The following is a 24,088-nucleotide window of genomic DNA, read 5'->3' on the forward strand; positions in this document are numbered from 1 at the left end:
ATCTTTATGTCTTTGGTGTTGTCTAGACTAGAGAAATTTTCAGCTATTATGGCCTGGAGAACGCTTTCTTCCTTCCCTTCTCTTTCTTCCTCTGGTAAGCCAATAATGCGTATATTGTTTCTTTTGAAGTCATCCCATAGGACTCTGTTGTTGTTTTCAGCATCTCTTAATCTCTTTTTGAGATCTCTTACTTCTTTTTTAGTTGTCTCTAATTCATCCTCAATCTTGCTAATTCTGTCTTCAGCCTCATTGATTCTATTCTCTCTGCCCTCTACTGCTTTCTGGAGTTCATCTATTTTGTTGCCCTGCTCTGATACTGTTTTAGCTTGTTCAACTAGTTGCCTTCTTAGCTCAGCAATTTCAGTTTTCAGCTCTCTAATAACCATGCGATTATTAGAATTTTCTTCCATATTCTCATTTGTTGTTCCTGCAGTTCTGATTACAATTTTTTCAAATTCTTTACTCACTCCTGTTATTATTTCCTTAGCTAATGTTTGGATATTGAACTCGTTGTTTTGTGCTTCGCCCTCTGGAGGACTTTTAGCTGGTCTCTTGTCCTGGTTCGAGTCTCCATTATTTTTTCTTGTTGTTTTAACCATTTTATATAAGTTAACAGTTTTTTCAATCCCCGAGTTGGAGTTCAGTGGTGTAAAAGCCTTTTTTTCCCCCTGTAGGCTATGGTAGCCTGAGGGCTTTTAAACTATCAATAGGCTTCTTGGCTTAATCAATGACTCCTGACCAAGAGATAAAGCAGGGTGTGGCAGAGATAATCCAGTGGTTATGCAAAGAGACTTTCACAGCCCTTCAGCTATGCCACCAAGGTATAGGTCTTCTCCCGAGTTTCCCGGTTAGATCTCTGTGCCCTGGTGTCCCTCCCTGTTGCTGCTCCAGATTCTGAGGGTAGTAGCAATGGAGACTCAGAGTTGCACTTGGTGAGTCTCTGGGGAGTCCTTTCCTCCCTTCAGCTGTCCCCTTGTTGGTGGAGCAGACTGGAGGTGGTGTCTCCACTGACAAACTGTCGAACTGTTAGCAGTCACTTAATCTCTCCTTAGGCCCCTCTCTCCTCTCTGTCACCAGCCACGCGTGTTTGTACTCACGGGTGATTTACTGGGTTTCTGTGGTCATTCTAGTCCTGTCTTGTTTCGGTCCGGGTGGTCTCCTTTGGTATTCCTAGTTGATCCGGGAGAGGAGAGGAGAGGAGAGAAAGCGATCTGCTGCTCGTAGCTCCGCCTCCGGAAGTCGAATCCGTCATCTTATATTATGTCTGTCTACTATGTATGAGCTTTGTTTCCTTAGCAACACAGTAAGCCCCCCAATAGAAAATTAGGCTTATCTCACTTTTTGTTCCTGTATAGGGCTTGGTGTAGAGCTAAGCAGAGAAATGGTGCTACTCAATTTAATTCAACAAATTTGACTCAGCTTCTCTCCCATACAGACCATGCAAAATTCACACAATGTTTGGATGCTTGAGCATGTTATTCGATGATAAAGGCCCCATATAAAAATAAACTATATGCATAGAGTTTTTTTTCCCTTTAAACCAGCAGTGATTTTATCACTGCTAGACTGTGGCCTACTACTCCATCTCAACTAAGAAATTAATTATGTAATTAAAATATACGAGGAGTGAGTGGTAGTGCATCTGGTTAAGCACAATCATTACCATGTGCAAGGAACTGGGTTTGAGGCCCCGTTCCTGATTTACAGAGGAAAGCTTCATGAATGGTGAAGTACTGCATGTATATCTCTGACTCTCTCCCTCCACACCACCCTTTATTCCTCTCTGTCTTATCAAATAAAAAAGTGGGAAAAGATGGCCATCAAAGCAGTGGATTTGTCATGCAGGCACTGTGCCCCAGCAATAACCCTAGTGGCAATAAAAATACTGTTAATAAATAAAATATATGGCAGGAAATTTATGTTTATGTTTACTTCTTTCAAGAGACTTAGAAAAGTATAGGTGTTTGAGAAAACATAATCAGCATCATAAGTGAACAGAGAATGGCTTAAGTCCATAAAAATGAGCAAGGCAATGCTCTAAAATCGTAAAGATTGGGTGGAATATACCAAAACCCTGACATCAAATATGTACATGTGTGTATGTGTGTGTAAAAAGATTTAGAGGAAGCTGGGTGGTGGTGCACCAGGTTGAGTGTATGTGTTACTATGAGCAAGGACCAGGGCTCAAGACCACCCACCTTGACCCTTCCCATTCCTACAAGCTAGGAGGGACTTTATGAGCAGTAAAGCAAGTCTTCAGGTGTTGCAATTTTTCTGTCCCTCTCAATCTACCCTTCCCCCCTCGACTTCTCTCTATCCTATCAAATAAAAGAAGGGGGGGAGAAAACAATGGTCACCAGGAACACTAGGTTCACCAGGCAAGCACCAAGCTCTAGTAATAATCCTAGTGGCAATAAAAACTAAAAGCAAACAAAACAAAGGAAAACCCCCAAGCAAGTAAGCAAGCAAACAAACAAACAAAAGAATAGATTTAGCTAAATTCATGGATGGCAGGTGCAGGACGAATTACCAAGAGCAAAATCAGGAGCACTGATCACTATCTTGGGGGAGTGTCAGAACCCTGGTGGTTGAGTGTGGTATGGAACTCTACCCCTATAATTTTATAGTCTTGTAAAGAATTATTAAATCACTAACTTAAAGGAATATTAAATTGTGTAAAAACTGGAGCTGGAGAGATCGTTTACCCAGTAGGGTGCATGTCTTGCCACGTTCTAGGCCCAGTCTGAGCCTGGAACTACAGTGAGGTACTATAGCACTGAAGGCAGCACCCATGCTGTGGTGCTTCTTCTACCCCGCAACCCCCCATGAACAAAGTGATTTGATTGATAAAATCTTGTATGTGCAAGGTCCTGCAGATATCTTTCTCTCCCCCACTTAGCAGGAATGTCTTGGACTGTCCTAAATTCCCTGTCCCAGGAATATAATATATCTTCTCCCAATTACTTAATCAGTGATCTATATTTTGGGAAGACACTTCTGGAAGGGAGTCTGCAGATGCTATTAGATCTCCAGTCAGTTCATCATAGGATAGGAAGATTGTCCTGGGAGGCAGGCAGCATACACTTTACTTTGCACAAGGTTGAAGGTTCAAATCCCTGCTCCCCACCTGCAGGGGGGAAACTTCAAAAGTGATAAAGAAGGGCTGGGTAGTGGAGTCCGCACAGCACACCTGCAACAAGGACACTTTAAAAGTGGCAACTCAGGTCTGCAGGTGTCTCTCTTTCTCCCCCTCTATCTCTCCTCCCATCTCAATTTCTCTCTGTCCTATTAAATAAAATAGGAAGAAGGAGGAGAATGAAAAAAACGTCCACCAAGATTAGTGTATTAGTCATGCAGGCCCAAAGTGCCAGCAATAACCCTGACAGAAATAAAAAAAAGAAGAAGAAAATATAGGGAGACTATCCTATGGCGTTCTAATCTAATCATGTGACCCTATAATAGGGACTAGAGCTTTCTTAAAAAGATTTAAAGTGTGACCCAGTGGATGAAGAGTTGGACTCTCAATCATGTGGTATTAAGCTTGATCCCAAGTGTTGTATGTGCCAGACTGATGCTTTGGTGCCCTCTCTTCTGCTCTTCTGTCAAGTAAGTAAATGAATCTTTTAAAAACACTGTATTTCGGGCCAGGTGGTGGTGCGCCTGGTTGAGCACACATGTTACAATGTGCAAGGAACCAGGTTCAAGCCCCTGGTTCCTACCTGTAGGGGGAAAGCTTCACAAGTGGTGAAGGAATGATGAAGGTGTCTCTCTGTCTCTCTCCCTCTCTATCACCCCCTTCCCTCTCAATTTTTGTGGAGAAGTCTGTAGTTAATCTTATGGAGTTTCCTCTGTAGGTGGCTCTGTTTTTCTCTTGCAGCCTTCAGGATCCTTTCTTTATCCTTATTCCTTTCCATTTTAAATGTGATGTGTCTTGTTGTCTAAGTTTGGGTTCATTCTTTTTGGGACCCTCTGGGCTTCTTGAACCTTTATGTCTTTTATGTTATCTAGACTAGAGAAGTGCTCAGCTATTATATCCTGAAGAATGCTTTCTTCCCCTCCCTACCTTTCTTCCTCTGGTAAACCAATAATGCATATATTATTTCTTTTGAAGTCATCCCATAGGTCTCTGTTGTTTTCAGTATCTCTTAATCTCTTTTTGATATCTCTTACTTCTTTTTTAGTTGTCTCTAATTCATCCTCGATCTTGCTAATTTTGTCTTCAGCCTCATTGATTCTATTCTCTCTGCCCTCTACTGTTTTCTGGAGTTCATCTATTTTGTTACCCTGTTCTGAGACTGTTTTAGCTTGTTCAGCTACTTGTGTTCTTAGCTCAGCTATTTCAGCTTTGAACTCTCTAGTAAGCTTGAGATAATTATTGTTTTCTTCCAGAGTCTCATTTGTTCTTTCTGCATTTCTGATGACAATTCTTTCAAACCCTTTACTCACTCCTGTGATTATTTCCTTAACTAGTGTTTGGATATTGACTTCATTATTTTGTGCTTCACCCTTTGGGGGCCTTTTAGCTGGACTCTTGTCCTGGTTCATTTCTCCAATATTTCTACTTGTTGGTTTAACCATTCTATATAGTATGTTATGAGGTCCCTCTCTCAGTGCTTTTCAAATTACTGATCACTTGTCTGGATTGACATGTGTCTAAGAGGTAATTAAAGGGTTATCAGTTGTGGAAATTGGCAGTTGTTTCAATATTATTTTAATCCCTGAGTTGAAGCACAGTGGCTTAAAAGCCTCTTTTGTTCTTTTTGTTCCCTATAGGCTATGGGAGCCTGAGGGCTTTTAAACTATAGGTAGGCTTCTTAGCTTAATCACTGACTCCTGACCAAGGGATAAAGTATGGTGGGGGAGAGATAATACAGTGGCTATGCAAAGAGACTCTCACACCCCAAGGATCTAAAGCTCCAGGTTCAGTTCAGCTTCTCTGCCAAGCGTGCAGCACTGCTGGGCCCTGTGAGTTTCTAAACAAGTCCCCTTTATGTCTGTAGATTCTGAGGCAACTATTCACTATGTTCTCATCAGAAGAACAGCATGGAAAGGCTCCCACCACACAGTCCCACTGCTGGGCCACCGAGGTATAGATCTTCTCCTCAGTTTCCTGGTCAGTTCTCTGTCCCCTGATGTCAGCACTGGGCCTCCCCCCTGCTGCTCCAGCCTCTGAGGGCAGTAGCAGTGGAGACTCACAGTTGCATTTAGTGAGTCATAGGGGACTCCTCTCCTTCCTTCAGCCATCCTTTTGTTGGTGAAACACACTGGAGGTGGTGCCTCAACTGATAAACTGCCAGACTGTTACCAGCCACTTAATCTCTCCCTAGGCTCCTCTCTGTCCAAGAGCCACATGTATTTGCACCCACCGGTGATTTGGTGGGTTCCTGAAGTCATTCTAGTCCTGCCTTATTGAGGTCCCAGATGATCTTCTTTGGTATTCCTAGTTGACCTGGGAGAAGAGAGCTCAATTTATGACTGTCTCTATCCAACAAAAAAGATAAAATTAAAAATTAAAATACTGTATTTTTTTCATTAGATAGAGATACAGGGGCAGGGTGTATGTGGGGGAAAGGGCAGGCCAAGGTTCAGCTCTGGTTTATGGTGGTGACAACTTGAATCTTGGACCTCTGAGCATTAGGCATGAAAGAATTTTGCATCACCATTATGTTGTCTCCCTGACCCAATAAGCAAATCTTTTAAAAAAGATTTGACACAAGAGCAAAACTCAACAGAAGAGTCTCCACTGCTGACTTTGAAGATAACAAGTGTCAAAGAGTTGAACATTTCATTCATCACATTGACGTCCTGTTACTTGTAGGAACTCTTAGGTGTCAAATTGCTGAGAGCAGCTACCTGCTGACTGTCAGCAAGATAGAACATATTCACTTCTACAGTCACAGGAACTGACTTCTGCTTAGAAAAGAGCCCTAAAGGGCTGGGTGGTAGCGCAGCGGGTTAAGTGCACATGGCGCAAAGCACAAGGACCTGCGGAAGTATCCCAGTTCGAGTCCTCAGCTCCCCATTGGCAGGGGGGTCACTTTATCACCAGTGTAGCAGGTCTGCAGGTGTCCCCCTCTGTATTCCCCTCCTCTCTCCATTTCTCTCTATCCTTTCCAACAACAATAACAATAATAACAATAACCACAACAACGATAAAACAATAAGGGCAACAAAAGGGAAAAAATGGCCTCCAGGAGCAACAGATTTATGGTGCAGGCACTGAGCCCCAGCAATAACCCTGGAAGCAAAAAAAGAAGAAGAAGAAGAGGAGGAGGAGGAGGAGGAGGAGGAGGAGGAGGAGGAGGAAGAGGAGGAGGAAGAGGAGGAGGAGGAAGAGGAAGAAGGAGAAGAAGAGAAGAAGAAAAGAGCCCTGAAGTCCAGGAGTGAATAGTCTCAACGATGCCTTGATTTTAGCTATGTGAGCAGGGAATCTAGTTACTCCTTTCCAGACAACAGTGAGCTAACAAATGAGTAGGATTTTTTTTTTTTTGCCTCCAGGATTATTGCTGGGGCTTCTGTCATTGTTGTGGCTATCATTATTGTTGTTGTTGTTGTTGGATAGGATAGAGAGAAATGGAGAGAGGAGGGGAAGACAGAGAGGGGGAGAGAAAGATAGACACCTGCAGACCTGCTTCACCACCTGTGAAGCAACTCCCCTGCAAGTGAGGGGCCGGGGGCTAGAACCAGGATCCTTATGCCAGTCCTTGCGCTTTGTTCCATGTGTGCTTAATCTGCTATGCTACCGCCTGACCACCAATGAGTAGGATTTTAAGACTGTCAAATTTGGGGTGATGTTATGCAGCAATAATAATTAGGGAAAAAAAAATAACACACACATATTTGGAAGTAATATAAGTTGAGTCATTTTAATTAAGAAAAAGTAAAATTGCCCAGTACTTTGCCTAGAATATAGACAATGTTAAATATCAGGTTGTCAGAAAATTCATAACACTTTTTTATGTTTTTCTATGGAAAAATGCATCCTGTATAAGTCTCTGAAATACAAATTTTCTTGCATCACTGTCAATGTGATTAGTTAGGTAACATTTGCAAGAAAAAGTTTCCACTATTAATAACAAGCGAAAACTGCTCTTTGGTATTCTTTTGAAATATAGCACAGCCCAACTATGCTTTGGTAATCTATGATAATCCAAGAATTAAAGAGAACATAAATCAGTGATATTTTCCTTTCTGTCTTGAATTTTAGAGTATAAAAAGCTATCAAAATAGTTTCAAATTGGGGCCAGGTGATGGTGCACCTAGTGAAGCACACACACTGAAGTGCAAAAGATTGCAGGCTCAAGTCCCCAGCCCCCATCATCAGGGGGACAGCTTCATGAGCAGAGGAGCTGCGTTGCAGGTGTCTCTGTGGCTCTCTCCCTCTCCCCTCTCAATTCCTCTGTCTCTATCCAATAATAAATAAATAAAAACATTATAAGAAAATCTCATTCTAAAAAAGTTTCAAATTATTATACTGGTACTTAAAATTTTGAGTTTTAACATTCACTATTTTAAATTATTCTACAGTGTTTTATTTCTCAGATTCCGAAGCCTTTCACTTAAGTCCAAGAATACTGAGATCATAGGAAAGGTTTCAAGAAATTATCTCATGGCTGAATCATACAAGTTGGCAGCTGTGAACTTGTTTGTCATTTATATACAGTGATCTCAGTGCTGAGAATTTAAATGCTGAAATTCTGGCCTATTTTTCATAGACAATTTAATCACCCATCACTTGATATCCCCTTGAGGGATATCAAGATTAGTAGTATCTGAAGGGTTTTTTTATTTGTTTGTTTGTTTGTTTGGGTATTTGGGGGACATGGCCCCAGATATGGCTTCACAGCATTAGACAGAATAAACAATTCCCACAAACCTTTGTGGGCTGTTTTAGTTCACAGTACTTGAGGTTTATAAGTGATTTTGACTCAGTATTTCAAGATCCCCTGTATTATGACTGAAATGAGTGCTTTTGAATTTTACTTTTAACAGCGAAGAAAGATTCATTATGCTACATGCTAACTTCTGTAAGGTTACAATTGACATGTGAGGGATTCGATTTCCGGAGGCGGAGCTATGAGCAGCAGATCGCTTTCTCTCCTCTCCTCTCCTCTCCCCGATCAACTAGGAATACCAAAGGAGACCACCCGGACCGAAACAAGACAGGACTAGAATGACCACAGAAACCCAGTAAATCACCCGTGAGTACAAACACGCGTGGCTGGTGACAGAGAGGAGAGAGGGGCCTAAGGAGAGATTAAGTGACTGCTAACAGTTCGACAGTTTGTCAGTGGAGACACAACCTCCAGTCTGCTCCACCGACAAGGGGACAGCTGAAGGGAGGAAAGGACTCCCCAGAGACTCACCAAGTGCAACTCTGAGTCTCCATTGCTACTACCCTCAGAATCTGGAGCAGCAACAGGGAGGGACACCAGGGCACAGAGATCTAACCGGGAAACTCAGGAGAAGACCTATACCTCAGTGGCATAGCTGAGGGGCTGTGAAAGTCTCTTTGCATAACCACTGGATTATCTCTGCCACACCCTGCTTTATCTCTTGGTCAGGAGTCAGTGATTAAGCTAAGAAGCCTATTGATAGTTTAAAAGCCCTCAGGCTCCCATAGCCTACAGGGGGGAAAAAAAGGCTTTTACACCACTGAACTCCAACTCGGGGATTGAAAAAACTGTTAACTTATATAAAATGGTTAAAACAACATGAAAAAATATTGGAGACTCGAACCAGGACAAGAGTCCAGCTAAAAGTCCTCCAGAGGGTGAAGCACAAAACAACGAGTTCAACATCCAAACATTAGCTAAGGAAATAATAACAAAAGTGAGTAAAGAATTTGAAAAAATTGTAATCAGAAATGCAGGAACAACAAATGAGAATATGGAAGAAAATTCTAATTATCTCATGGTTATTAGAGAGCTGAAAGCTGAAATTGCTGAGCTAAGAAGGCAACTAGCTGAACAAGCTAAAACAGTATCTGAGCAGGGCAACAAAATAGATGAACTCCAGAAAGCAGTAGAGGGCAGAGAGAATAGAATCAATGAGGCTGAAGACAGAATTAGCAAGATTGAGGATGAATTAGAGACAACTAAAAAAGAAGTAAGAGATCTCAAAAAGAGATTAAGAGATACTGAAAACAACAACAGAGTCCTATGGGATGACTTCAAAAGAAACAATATACGCATTATTGGCTTACCAGAGGAAGAAAGAGAAGGGGAGGAAGAAAGCGTTCTCCAGGCCATAATAGCTGAAAATTTCTCTAGTCTAGACAACACCAAAGACATAAAGATTCAAGAAGCCCAGAGGGTCCCAAACAGAATTAACCCAGACCTAAAGACACCAAGACATGTCATACTTAGATTGGAAAGGAATAAGGATAAAGAAAGGATCCTCAAGGCTGCAAGAGAAAAACAAAGAGTCACCTACAAAGGAAAACCCATAAGATTAGCAGCAGACTTCTCCATACAAACACTACAGGCCAGAAGAGAATGGCAAGATATCTATCGAGTGCTCAATGAGAAAGGCTTTCAGCCAAGAATACTATATCCTGCTAGATTGTCATTCAGACTAGATGGAAGCATCAAAACCTTCTCAGACAAGCAACAGTTGAAGGAAGCAACCATCACCAAGCCTGCCCTGAAAGAAGTTCTGAAAGGTCTCCTATAAACAACCAGACCACCACAAATAGGACATATATCAAAACACTCTAAAACTCTACAAGAATGTGTTCTTGGCACATATGTTCTTGGCAGCACAATTTGTAATAGCCAAAACCTGGAAGCAACCCAGGTGTCCAACAACAGATGAGTGGCTGAGCAAGTTGTGGTATATATACACAATGGAATACTACTCAGCTGTAAAAAATGGTGACTTCACCGTTTTCAGCCGATCTTGGATGGACCTTGAAAAAATCATGTTGAGTGAAATAAGTCAGAAACAGAAGGATGAATATGGGATGATCTCACTCTCAGGCCGAAGTTGAAAAACAAGATTAGAAAAGAAAACACAAGTCGAACCTGAAATGGAATTGGAGTATTACACCAAAGTAAAAGACTCTGGGGTGGGTGGGTGTTTGGGGAGAATACAGGTCCACGAAAAATGATGAATGAAATAGTGGGGGTTGTATTGTTAAATGGGAATCTGGGGAATGTTATGCATGTAAAAAAAAAAAAAAAAAGAAGTAGAAATGCAAAGCAGCAATTGACTGAGTTTGGAGTATGGCACCAAAGTAAGAAAGCAGAAGTACACTAGAGTTTGCAGTGAGTACCTCCCTAATACTTCCTCTCCACTTTTCCAAGCTTTGGGTCCATGATTGCTCAACAATTTGTTTGGCTTTGTATGTTGACTCTCTTTTCAGTCACCAGGTTCCAGGTGTCATCAGGATGCCGGCCAGATTTCCCTGGATTGAAGACCCCACCAATATGTCCTGGAGCTCAGCTTCCCCAGAGACCCACCCTACTAGGGAAAGAGAGAGGCAAACTGGGAGTATGGACCTACCAGTCAACGCCCATGTTCAGCGGGGAAGCAATTACAGAAGCCAGACCTTCTACCTTCTGCAACCCACAATGACCCTGGGTCCATGCTCCCAGAGGGATAGAGAATGGGAAAGCTATCGGTGGAGGGGTGGGATATGGAGATTGGGCGGTGGGAATTGTGTGGAGTTGTACCCCTCCTACCCTATGGTTTTGTTAATTAATCCTTTCTTAAATAAAAAAAAAAACAATTGACATGTGAGCAGTGTAGTTAGGAACCTTGCAAAGAAGAGTTCTTTTTCTTCTTACACATCTGAATCAAGAACAAAAGCACCTGATAAAGGTTGTGCTAGTAATGAGCAGGATGAAGTGAGATGTCCTACAATTCCTACTCATGCAGGAAATTTACTTAACACTCCCCAGAGCTGATGTTATCCTTAATAAGATGCAGTGAAATTCTTGAGACAGTGGACTGTTTTATGTTGGTTCAGAGCTTGTCAAACTTAGTATTTCATTTTTTTTAGAGCTGGCACATTTGGAGAAACAGTTAGAAATGTTTTTATCGGGATATGGGTGGTGGCACAGAGGGTTAAGCACATATGGTGCAAAGCACAAGGACCAGTGTAAGGATCCCGGTTCAAGCCCCTGTCTCCCCACCTGCAGGGGAGTCGCTTCACAGGTGGTGAAGCAGGTGTGCAGGTGTCTATCTTTCTCTCCCCTTCTCTGTCTTCCCCTCCTCTCTCCATTTCTCTCTGTCCTATCCAACAACAATGACATCAATAACCACAACAAGGGCAGCAAAAGGGAAAATAAATATTAAAAAATGTTTTTATCTTGCTTTATAAATTTTAAATATCAACTAACTTTGCTACTCAAATCTCTTGTCTGGACCTTAGAAATAACTATTTTTCAGTCTAAGAGGTAGCTCAGTGGATACAATGCAAGTAAGAATGCAGTTATGTGGGAAGATGGCAGACTGAGAAGCTGCTAGTGGCTTGAGTTCTGACCACATCTTCTGGAAACGGTAGGATTTTCTGCCTTTAGTATGCCAGTCAATAAGGGGTCCTAGCGGTAACACCAAGGAGGTGACTATAACTTAATTTGGGTTAAAAAATAGAGTAGAAAAAAAGGGAACAAAAAAATTTTTTCCTTTTAATTATTAAGCACACCGCCTCCCCCTTACCCCCCCATGACCAGTCCCTGGGGACCAGCTCCTAGCAGGCTCCCCTGCTGAGCTTCTGTCTTTACCAAATTCTTGTCCCACCAGGGAGTATCACTCATTCTAAGTCTATACCCTTCTGAAACCTCTGGCCTTTTTTCTTTCTAAGTAGCCAACCCCCCCCAATTCACACCACATAGCTAATTAAATAATTAAAAATAAATAAATAAATAAAACCTCTTTCCTTTCACCGCTCTTTTATGACTGTTCTTTTTCTTATCTTTTTCTTTTTTCTCTCTCTCTTTCTTTTTTTTTATTTTTCTCATTCTTGTCATCCTTTCTTCCTTAATCTTACAGCTTCCAAAGCCACAGGCCCCATCCCCCACAGCACCAAAAAGTGTGCTTTTTTGAATTCACTGATACACATTTGGGAATTATTTTGGGGAAGAATTCTGATTCAGAGTAGACTCTCACTGCGAGTATCTCTGCTCAACTTCCCTTCCTCCTTTAGCTACCCCTAGAATATACAGTGGATAGTAGATTTGCATAACTGTCTATTTCAGCTATCCTTGTCTAGTCCTGAGATTTTTTTTTTTTTTTTCTCTTGCTTAACAATCAGCTGCCTCTGATCATGAAGTTTGAGGTAATCTGGGACAGGGTTTTTTTTACCCTGCTCTATTTTATTATTAATATTGTATAAAGGCATATATCTTCCCCCCCTTTAGGTTGATCAAAATTAACTCTTAGGGTATCTTTCATTGCTAGGGTAGTAGGCATCTTATCTATTGTGGGAGGAACTTGCCTCATTACTCCTACCTCCTCTACAGACTCTCCCCTGCCTCCCCCTCCTAGCTAATTAAAAAAATTAAATTAAATTAAATTAAATTAAAGTAATAATAAAAAACCTTTCTTTTCACTGCTCCTTAATTACAGCTCTTTTTCTTATCTTTTCTCTTTTCTCTCTCTTGTCTCTTTTATCTTTTTTTCCTTTTTTTTTTTATCTTGTCATACACTTCTTCCTTCTTCTTTGCCTTTCTGAATTTGTGAATTATTTTGGGGAAGAATTCTGACTCAGAGTGGACTCTCTATGTGTGTGTCTCTGCTCTAGTTCCCTTTCCCCTCTTGTTACCCCTAGAACGTACAGTGGAAAGTAGATTGGGATAACTGTCTATTCTTACTATCCCTTCTTTCTTTTCTCTATCTTCTTCACTGGGATTTGGTTACTACTCTTTCACAGACTGGAGAAATTGTTTGGCTAACTGGTAGTGATTAAACTGCTTCAATATTTGCTTCAGTTGCTACTGTAATTCAGGAGGTTGGTGAGTGCAATTGTCATAAAGGTATTTAGTACAGTGTTGCTTGTACTCAAGACACAACAGCTAAGGAACAACAGAGCATAAAAAAAGAAACACATAAATCAAAAAAATGGGTAGATCAAGAACAAATAAAACTGCTACTCCAATGAATGAAGACAAGAGCCCAAAGAAACTACAATCAGCCAGAAGTAACCATAGATAAGTATGCAAGCAATAATAAACTTATTAATCACAGAAATGAAAACAACATTGGAGGAAAGGAATGGCAGTATTAGGGAAACAACAGTTGAGACCCCCAAGGAAAATACTGATTATCTTGAGGCAATTAGAGAACTGAAAGCTGAAATAGCTGTAATGAAGAAAGAAGCTGAGGCAAGGGAAAGCAGACTAACAGAAGCAGAAAACAGAATTAGTCTGACAAAGAATTAGTTAGAGAAAACTAAGAAAGAGGTGAAAGAGCTCAAGAAGAGATTGAGAGACAATGAAAACAACAACAGAGACATATGGGATGATCTCAAAAGAAGTAACATTCGTATAATTGGCCTGCCAGAGGAAGAAAGAGAGGAAGGGGAAGCAAACATTCTAGAGGAAATAATAGAAGAAAACTTCCCAGACCTGAATAACAGAAAGGACATCAAGATTCAAGAGGCCCAGAGAGTACCAAAAAGAATCAACCCAGACCTGAAGACACCAAGACACATCATAGTCACAATGAGAAGAAGTAAGGATAAAGAAAGGATCCTAAAGGCTGCAAGAGAGAAACAAAAAGTCACATACAAGGGAAAACCCATAAGATTATCTGCAGACTTCTCCACTCAAACTCTAAAAGCCAGAAGAGAAGAGAATGGCAAGATATCTATCGAGCCCTGAATGATAAAGGGTTTCAACCAAGGATAATATATCCTGCTAGACTTTCATTCAAACTAGATGGAGGGATCAAAACCTTCTTAGACAAACAACAGTTAAAGGAGGCAACCATCACCAAACTGGCCCTGAAAGAGGTTCTAAAAGACCTCTTAACATCACCTCAAGAACATCACTACAATACTGGCAATATATCAGAGCAAACAAAAATAAAAATTTTTTTGAACAATGGCACTACAATACATTAAATCCATAATATCAATAAATGTCAATGGCTTAAACTCACCCATCAAAAGGCACAGAGTTGGGGGATGGATCAGAAAACATAATCCAACCATATGCTGCTTGCAAGCATACCATCTGTCACAACAAGATAAACACAGACATAAAGTGAAAGGATGGAAAACTATCATACAGGCTAACGGACCACAAAAAAGGGCAGGAAAAATCATTCTCATCTCAGACACGATAGATTGTAAATTAAATAAAGTAATAAAAGATGGACAAGGACATTACATAATGATTATAGGATCAATCAGCCAAGAAGACTTAACAATTATTAACATCTATGCACCCAATGAGGGAACATCTAAATACATCAAGCACTTACGGAAAGAATTTCAACAATACATCAGTAGTAATACAATAATAGTGGGAGACTTCAATACCCCACTCTCAAACTTAGACAGATCAACAAAGCAGAGAACCAATAAAGATACAAGAGAATTGAATGAAGAGATTGACAGACTAGACCTCTTGGACATTTTCAGAGTCCTTCACCCCAAAAACTAGAATACACCTTCTTTTCAAATCCACATAACACATACTCTAGGATAGACCACATGTTAGGCCACAAAGACAGCATCAATAAATTCAAGAACATTGAAATCATCCCAAGTATTCTCTCAGACCACAGTGGAATAAAACTAACATTTAACAATAAACAGACAATTATTAAAAGTCACAGAATTTGAAAACTAAACAACATGCTCCTTAAGAACCACTGGGTCAGAGATTCACTCAAGCAGGAAATTCAAATGTTCCTGGAAACAAATGAAAATGAAGACACAATCTATCAAAATATTTGGGACACAGCTAAAGCAGTACTGAGAGGGAAACTTATAGCCATACAATCACATATTAAACACCAAGAAGAAGCTCAAATGAAGGACATCTTTGATGAATCAAACCCAACTGCAAGGAAGACTAAAGCAGAAACAAACCAATGGGACTACATCAAATTGAAAAGCTTCTGCACAGCCAAAGAAACTATCACACAAACAAAGAGACCCCTCACAGAATGGGAGAATATCTTCACATGCCATACATCAGACAAGAAACTAATCACCAAAATATACAAAGAGTTCAGCAAACTTAGCACCAAAAAAGCAAATGACCCCAACCAAAAATGGGCAGAGGATATGAACAAAACATTTACTACAGAGGAGATCCAAAAGGCTAACAAACATATGAAAAACTGCTCTAAGTCACTGATTGTCAGAGAAATGCAAATTAAGACAACACTAAGATACCACCTCACTCCTGTGAGAATGGCATACATCAAAAAGGACAGCAGCAACAAATGCTGGAGAGGTTGTGGGGACAGAGGAACCCTTTTACATTGCTGGTGGAAATGTAAATTGGTACAGCCTCTGTGGAGAGCAGTCTGGAAAATTCTCATAAGGCTAGACATGGACCTTCCATATGATCCAGTAATTTCTCTCCTGGGGTTATACCCCAAGGACTCCATAACACCCAACGAAAAATATGTATGTACTCCTATGTTCATAGCAGCATAATTCATAATAGCTAAAACCTGGAAGCAACCCAGGTGCCCAACAACAGATGAGTGGCTGAGAAAGCTGTGGTATATATACACAATGCAATACTATGCAGCTATCAAGAACAATGAACCCACCTTCTCTGACCCATCTTGGACAGAGCTAGAAGGAATTATGTGAAGTGAGCTAAGTCAGAAAGATAAAGATGAGTATGGGATGATCCCACTCATCAACAGAAGTTGAGTAAGAAGATCTGAAAGGGAAACTAAAAGCAGGACCTGACCAAATTACAGCAGGAACCTCACATCTCCACTATAGAGCCTCTACTTCCCCCAGTCCTGGAACCCTTGGATAGGGCCCACTTTCCCGTATGCCTCTCCCAATCCAGATCAAATAATATCGCATCTGCCGATCACAACCTAAACAACACAACGATTGCCACCTCAACATGCTTCATTTCAGACTGTGTCCAGAGACTTCACGTGTGGAATGACAACCCTTCAGCTTCATTACTCACGTGAGACCTTTCCTTTCATAGTATACTCTAATTCCATCTCAGGTGGTTCACTTTCTAACAAAGTCCCAAATACACCAGTTTCTGTGAGAGAGAGCATATGTTCACATGTATCCGTAAACTACTGCAAAATATATACCTGAAAGCAGAAGTACACTAGAGTTTGCAGTGAATACCCCCCTAACACTTCCTCTCCACTATTCCAAGCTTTGGGTCCATGATTGCTCAACAATTTGTTTGGCTTTGTATGTTAACTCTCTTTTCAGTCACCAGGTCCAGATATCATCAGGATGCTGGCCAGGCTTCCCTAGACTGAAGACCCCACCAATGTGTCCTGGTGCTCCGCTTCCCCAGAGACCCACCCTACTAGGGAAAGAGAGAGGCAGACTGGGAGTATGGACCTACCAGTCAACGCCCATGTTCAGCGGGGAAGCAATTACAGAAGCCAGACCTTCTACCTTCTGCAACCCACAATGACCCTGGGTCCATGCTCCCAGAGGGATAGAGAATGGGAAAGCTATCAGGGGAGGGGGTGGGATATGGAGATTGGGTGGCGGGAATTGTGTGGAATTGTACCCCTCCTACCCTATGGTTTTGTTAATTAATACTTTCTTAAATAAAAAAAAATACAGGTATGAGATCCCAGGTTTGATCTGCAACAATGAACATAGTAATGATCCAGTTTTCTCATGTTAATATGTAACTTGATCTAGCATCCCCAGATGAGGTATAGTAAATAAAGTACCATTCCTGAGTGAGATCCTGATTTTAATCCCTGGCATCACATGTGCTAGCATGAAGCTCTGGTATTCTCTCTCTCACCCTTGCTCTCTCTAATTAATAAATAAATCTTTCAAAATAGAAATGACAGTTCTTAAAAATAAAAGCCTCCTTTAGACAGAAAAATTATTACTCTTTCTAGGAATATGTAATTTTTTTACTTCTGAAGATATTTTCTGACATTATAATACTTCAGTTTCATAAAGTACTAATGCTCAACAAAAAGGCTACTTAACAAACTGACATTAAAAAATATTGGAAGATGTTGGTATGCTTCTAATTCTGCTTTTTAAAAAATTTTTTTAATATTTTATTTTACTTATTTATTTATTCCCTTTTGTTGCCCTTGTTGTTTTATTGTTGTAGTTATTATTGTTGTTGTCATTGTTGGATAGGACAGAGAGAAATGGAGAGAGGAGGGGAAGACAGAGAGGAGGAGAGAAAGATAGACACCTGCAGACCTGCTTCACTGCTTGTGAAGCGACTCCCCTGCAGGTGGGGAGCCGGGTTCGAACCGGGATCCTTATGCCGGTCCTTTTGCTTTGCGCCACCTGTGCTTAATCCACTGCGCTACAGCCCAACTCCCCCTAATTCTGCTTTTAAAAACCCCTTCTTTTTCATTTGGTTTAATCCCCACTGCATTCTATTTACATAACACTGTATTCTATTTACATAACCTCTGTTAACAAGCACCACCCTCCCTCCAGGGCATTGGTGGTTCTGTGGTAGAATTCTTGCCTGCTCCGCCCCCTCTCCTTGTCATACCCTGATATTCACCAGTCACTTTTCTCTCCACCCTCTCTGCGTAGCATCCTGTTCCCACCCTAATGGGCTAGTATATTTATAAGGACAAGATTGTTTGTAGTTTTAGTTTTAGCTTAGCTTGGTATAGATTGCACTGCGTCCTGCATGAATAAAGAGATACTGCGTACAACCCAGCCATGAGTCCCGGGTGGTCTGTTACCCGCCCGTGAAGCCAGCCCGGCAAAAACAACAGGAAGAAAAGACTCTGGGGTGGGCGGGAGGGAGGGTTCAGGTCCTGGAACACGATGCAGAGGAGGACCTAGTGGGGTTTGTACTGTTATGTGGAAAACTGGAAAATGTTATGCATGCACAAACTATTCTATTTACTGTCAACTATAAAACATTAATCCTTCAATAAAAATAAATTTAAAGAAAATGAATGGAAGAGACTTCCTTTTTAGAAGTCTCACCTAGGACACACATTGTTTTATAAATGAAATTAATCTGCCTATAAATATATATATATATATATATATATATATATATATATATATATATATATATTTGTCTCTCTCCTCTTCTCTCTGTGTCTCATCTTTTATAAGTTAAAAAAAAATCTTCAGGTCCTGGAATAGGATGGCAGAGGAGGACCTAGTGGGGGCTGAATTGTTATGTGGAAAACTGGGAGGTGTTATGCATATACAAACTATTGTATTTTGCTGTCAACTGTTACCTATCAATCCCTCAATAAAGAACATTTTAAATAAATAAATAAAAGAAATTAATAAAAAATCTCTAAATGATATTATGATTAAGTAAGAGTATCTGTAATTTCAGGTTATGTAGATTAAAATAATATCCTGGATATTAGAAAATCACATATGATTTAGAAGAATTTATTAACATACAGGTAAATAAACAGGTTAACAGCTCTAGGTAACTTTACAACAATCATTTTTGTTGTTGTTGTTCAAAAAATGTATATATTGACCACTAGGAGCCATGTAGGCAGCGAGCCCTTTGGGGATTCTAGAATGCCCAAGATACTCGCATTACCTGTTGAAGTAATGCCCAGCTAAATGACCTAGTGGCTTATAGACTCTTTCTAAATTTTATACTAGGAGAGAGGGACAGAGGTTTATGTAGGATGAGTAGAACACATGGAACAGACCCAGAGGCCTTTACAGATGGAGAAACAGTAAAGGATTCTGGAAGTTCTCTTCCACATAGTGTATGAAGAGTAAGAGATCCTGGGCTGGCACACCACCCAGCTGAGCACACATATTAGCTTGCTCAAAGACCCAGGTTTAAGCCCCTGACTCCCACCTGCAGGAGGGATGCTTCAAGAGCAATGGAGCAGGTCTGCAGGTGTCTATCTCCCCTCCCCCCCTTTTTTTGTCCTCCAGGGTTATCGAGTCCACTGCTCCTATTGACATTTTTCTTCAAATAGGACAGAGAGAAACTGAGAAGGGAGGGGAAGATAGAGAGGGAGAGGGAAAGAGACACTTCAGACCTGCTTAAACACTTGTGAAGTGACCCCCTGCAGCTGGGGAGTTGGTGGCTCAAACCAGAAGCCTTGCACATACTATTATGTGTGCTCAGCCCAGTGTGCTACCACCCAGCAGCCCCCTCTCCTTGTTTAACCTCACCCTCTTTCAATTTCTCTGTCCTATCTAACAAAATAGACATGGAAAAAAATGGCTGCCAGGAGCCGTGGATTCATAGTCATGGCACAAAGCCCCAGCAATATCCCTGACAGCAATATAAAAGGGGAGGGGGGCCTTCTGAAAATAAAAAAAAAGACTGAAAAAGAATACTGGCCTGAGCTATAGATCAACAAAGCACAGCATTATAAACAACTCTCCTGCCTCTCCAGGTATCTGTTCAATCAAATTTCTTCCTTTGCTTTATGGGTCCTTTATCTTTCCATTTCTTAGACCTCTAGAAAGAATTCATTATCTCTCCTAAAGTGCTACTGTCAGGATACCACCAACACTCAAGCATGAGAATGTGCCTAGACCTCTCCTCTTCTGCTTTCTGTCAGTCACCAAGTCTTGCTGCTTAAAGTGTTTTAAGTAAGTTTTCTTGGTTTGGTTTTGTTGTGCCACTAGTGTTATTCCTGGAACTTAGTACTTGTACTATTTCACGACTGCCAGTAGCCAGTTATAAGGGGTGTGGAACAGAAATAGAGATAAAAGAGAGATATAAAGAAGGTAAGGAGCAGAGAGAGATAAAGAGGGAGAGAAAGAGTGATAGAGACACCTGAACTTTGCTGCTGCTGCTGGAGCTTGTCCCCTTTCAGGAGGGGGCTAGGGTTTGAATATGGTTCCTCCTGCATGGTAACATGTGCATGCAACACAGTTTTTCTTTCTTTCTTCCTTTTTTTTTTGCCTCCAGGGTTATTGCTGGGGGTTGGTGCCTGCACTACAAATCCACTGCTCCTGGAGGCCATTTTTTCCCCTTTTGTTGCTCTTGCTTATTGTTGTTGTTATTGTTGTTGTTGTTGTCATTGCTGTCACTGTTGGAAAGGATAGAGAGAAATGAAGAGAGGAGGGGAAGACAGAGGGGGGAGAGAAAGATAGACACTTGCAGACCTGCTTCACTGCTTGTGAAGCAACCCCCCTGCAGGTCGGGAGCCGGGGGCTTGAACTGGGATCCGTGTATGCTGGTCCTTGCACTTTGCGCCATGTGCACTTAACCCACTGTGCTACTTCCTGATGCCCTGCCAACATGGTTTTTCAAATAGTACTATTCTCTAAGCAGTAACATTCAACAAATACTAGCTTCGTGTATAAACACGATATTTAAATGTGTTCAGGTTATTCTTTCTGTTTTGTTCTTTTTTTAATGAAATACCATTTTCCTATATGCACTTTGGCTATTTATATAATAATTCATCCATGATTACCTTACACTGTGGCTTGGCACCTACAGCATGCTCTGAAATATTGGAGCGGCATTTGCCTCACTGTGTTATGGGACTTCTAATTACAGTAAATTCGCTACATGGCTGCCTGCTACATGTCCGTATTTATTCCATGACACCAAGAAAATTCTTTTGTAATTATGATTTTAATTTTTCAGAGTTAAAGGTTAAAAGTTCTTCCTTGGGGGCCAGGCAGTGGTGCAGCAAGTTAAGCGCACATGGCACTAGGCACAAGGACTGGTGTAAGGATACCAGTTGGAGCCCCCCAGCTTCCCACCTGCAGGGGATCGCTTCACTAATGGTGAAGCAGGTCTACAGGTGTCTATCTTTCTCTCCCCCTCTGCCTTTCCCTCCTCTCTCCATTTCTCTCTATCCTATCCAGACAACAACAGCAACAACAGTGCAACAAAAATAGAAAGGAAAAAAAAAGGCCTCCAGGAGCAGTAGATTCACAGTACAGGCACTGAGTCCAGTGATAACCCTGGAGGCAAACAAAAAAAAAAGTAATTCCTACTCAGAATTTATGCCTTACTGTTAAGATTACATTATTTGTTGAATAACCATGAATCTAAAGGCTGGAATAGTTCAGATGAAGAGTTTGGGGGGGGGGGGGTCTCCATTTTGTAGATAGATAGTAGCACTATTTTAGTTATATTCCAAAGGGTCCATGACTATGCTAGTTTTTTTTTTTTTTCTGAACCTGACATCTGATATGCAGGTGGATCCAAGTTATTGTCTGGGGAGATGATATTATGGCTGAAGAAAGGACCAGAAAGCTGGATCAGGGAATACAGTAGCTCTCAAATATGGGAAAGGTGTATAAATATTGTTGACTGTAAACCCCATAAATTTGATCTGATCTGGGACCCATGATTAATCAACAATTTGTTTGGCTCGATATGTTAGCTCTTTTTTCAGCCACCAAGTGATGCTAAGATGATGTCAACTAGACTTAACTGGACAGATGACCCCACCAATGTGTCCTGGAGCTCTGCTTCCCCAGATTCCTGCCCCACTAGGGAAAGAGAGAAACAGGCTGGGAGTATGGATCGAACTGTCAATGCCCATGTTCAGCGGGGAAGCAATTACAGAAGCCAAACCTTCCACCTTTTGCACCCCATAATGACCCTGGGTCCATACTCCCAGAGGGATAAAGAATAGGAAAGCTAGTGGTCCAGGAGGTGGCATGGTGGATGAGGCCTTGAACTCTCAAGCATGAGGTCCTGAGTTCTATCCCCAGGAGCACATGCCAGAATGATGTCTGGTTCTTTCTCTTTCTCTCTTCCTCTCCCTCTCTCTCTCTCCTCCTATCTTTCTCATTAATAAATAAAAAATTTAAAAAAAAGAATAGGAAAACTATCAGTGGAGGGGATAGGATATGGAGTTCTGGTGGTGGGAACTGTGTGGAGTTGTACCCCTCTTATCATATAGGTTTTGTCAGTGTTTCCTTTTTAGAAATAATTTTTTTAAAAAATAAAGAAATAATAGCAAGAAAAAAGATCACATTATTTGATGGTGACTCTTATTTTTTGAATTTTTTAATCTGGTGCTAGACATTAAACTCAGGGCCTCACACACACACTACACTACTGAACTACTTAACCCACCCAGTTAATTTTATTCTTTCATGACAGAGAAATAAAAAGAACAAGAAAGCATACAAAGCACCACTCCACCATCCATGGAGTTCTAAATCACTCTGTCTTTGCTGCTTCCATGAGATGGAGACAAGGTAGCTACTCAATTGCTGTGCCACCTTCCCAGCTCTATTCTTAAAAGTTTTTACTTGAACCAAATACATTTCCCTCACAAAAAAGTCAGTATATGCACTCATCCCCAGCCCCCATAGCACATTGTACTGTAAACTACAGCTTTTTTTTTTTTTTTGTCTCCAGGGTTATCACTGGAGCTCGGTGCCTGCACAACGAATCCATTGATCCTGGAGGCTATCGTTTCCCTTTTGTTGCCCTTGTTGTTTATCATTGTTACTACCATCATTGTTGTTGGATAGGACAGAGAGAAATGGAGAGAGGATGGGAAGACAGAGGGGGGGAGAGAAAGATAGACAACTGCAGACCTGCTTCACCGCTTTTGAAGTAAACCCCCTGCAGGTGGGGAACCGGGGGCTTGAACCAGGATCCTTATGGCGGTACAGCTATGTTTTTATATGTGAGCCAAGGTCACCAAATAATGTACTTATAGTTAAGAGTTTTGGACAAGGTTGGCAAAATGTCTCACTTGAAATGTATACTACTTTTGTCACACAAGTGATCTAGCCTCTAGCTTGGTTCCACTGGAGCAGTGAAACCCCAGTGATGAAGAGGAAAAAAAAAAAAAAAGAAGTTTGGAAAATGATTCCCTAGAGAAAGTATCACTTGCATTAGATTCAAGCTGTGATGAATGGTTTGGAAGCCACAAACAGGACTGAGGAAATAAACAATTCTAAATAAATGTATATATATATATACATTTATATAATTTAATATATACCATATATACAAATATAATAATTATTATTATTATTATTATTGGTATAGTCCAGAGCACTGTTTATCTCGGGCACATTGGGGACTGCCCATGTGACTTTCATTCTTGGGCTGGAAGTCATTTTGCATAGCCATTATACTATCTCTCTGACCCTAATAAAGATAAGTCTAAAATACAGTTCACAAATTTGGAGGAAAAAATATCAATATAATTGTAGCCCTGCCTTAACACAATCAGTGTTTACCTGAAAAAAAATTTTTTTTTGCCTGTCCCCACCTTCCCCTCCTGAGGAATTTTAAGTGATGGGCTGAAAAAACTAGACTATAGGCAGATCATGAATGTCCTTGAATGACAAACTATGGATGTAGAAGTTTCCCATTTTATAAGAAAGTGGGAGACATTAAAATATTAAGAACAAAAAAAAATCATTCCTGACCTGCAGAGAATAACACAGAAGTTCCATTTTACTTTACTTTTAATTTTTTTTAACCAGGTCACTGCTCAGCTCTAGCTTATGATGGTAAGAGGGGAACCTGGGACTTCAGAGCCTCAAATCAGAAAAGTCTTTACATAACCATTATGCTATGTTCCCTGCCTGGAATTTCCATTTTAAATCGATTAGAGGATAGGGAGTTAGGGGACACCTGCAGAGAAGCCCATAATGCAGATAATATACCAGTAAAGTAATATGGATCTAAACTACAGTAATGTGGAAATCTGTAGAAGGAATAAAAGGTTCGGAACAATATACGATAGAGACTGGGTTAACAGAATTCACAAGTTATTTGTATCTCCAAGGCAAAAGGAGAGAAGAGGCAAAGTCTGTTCTTGGTACTTGGGAGAATACTGATGTGAGATAGGATGGAATTACCATGCTTGACTATGGAGTGCACTGATGCACTGAATTTGAAGCGGCAGCCCATTGTTCTGACTGAGCTTCTCAATAAGCAGTTGACAATTCAGGAATAGAAATTGGCAAGGAAACACAGTTTGCATATGGTATTTGGTGGTTGTGCAGCCCTGGGAATGTGCTCAA

Source organism: Erinaceus europaeus, chromosome 7 (genome assembly GCF_950295315.1).
Source record: "Erinaceus europaeus chromosome 7, mEriEur2.1, whole genome shotgun sequence".
Classification (NCBI taxonomy): Eukaryota; Metazoa; Chordata; class Mammalia; order Eulipotyphla; family Erinaceidae; genus Erinaceus; species Erinaceus europaeus.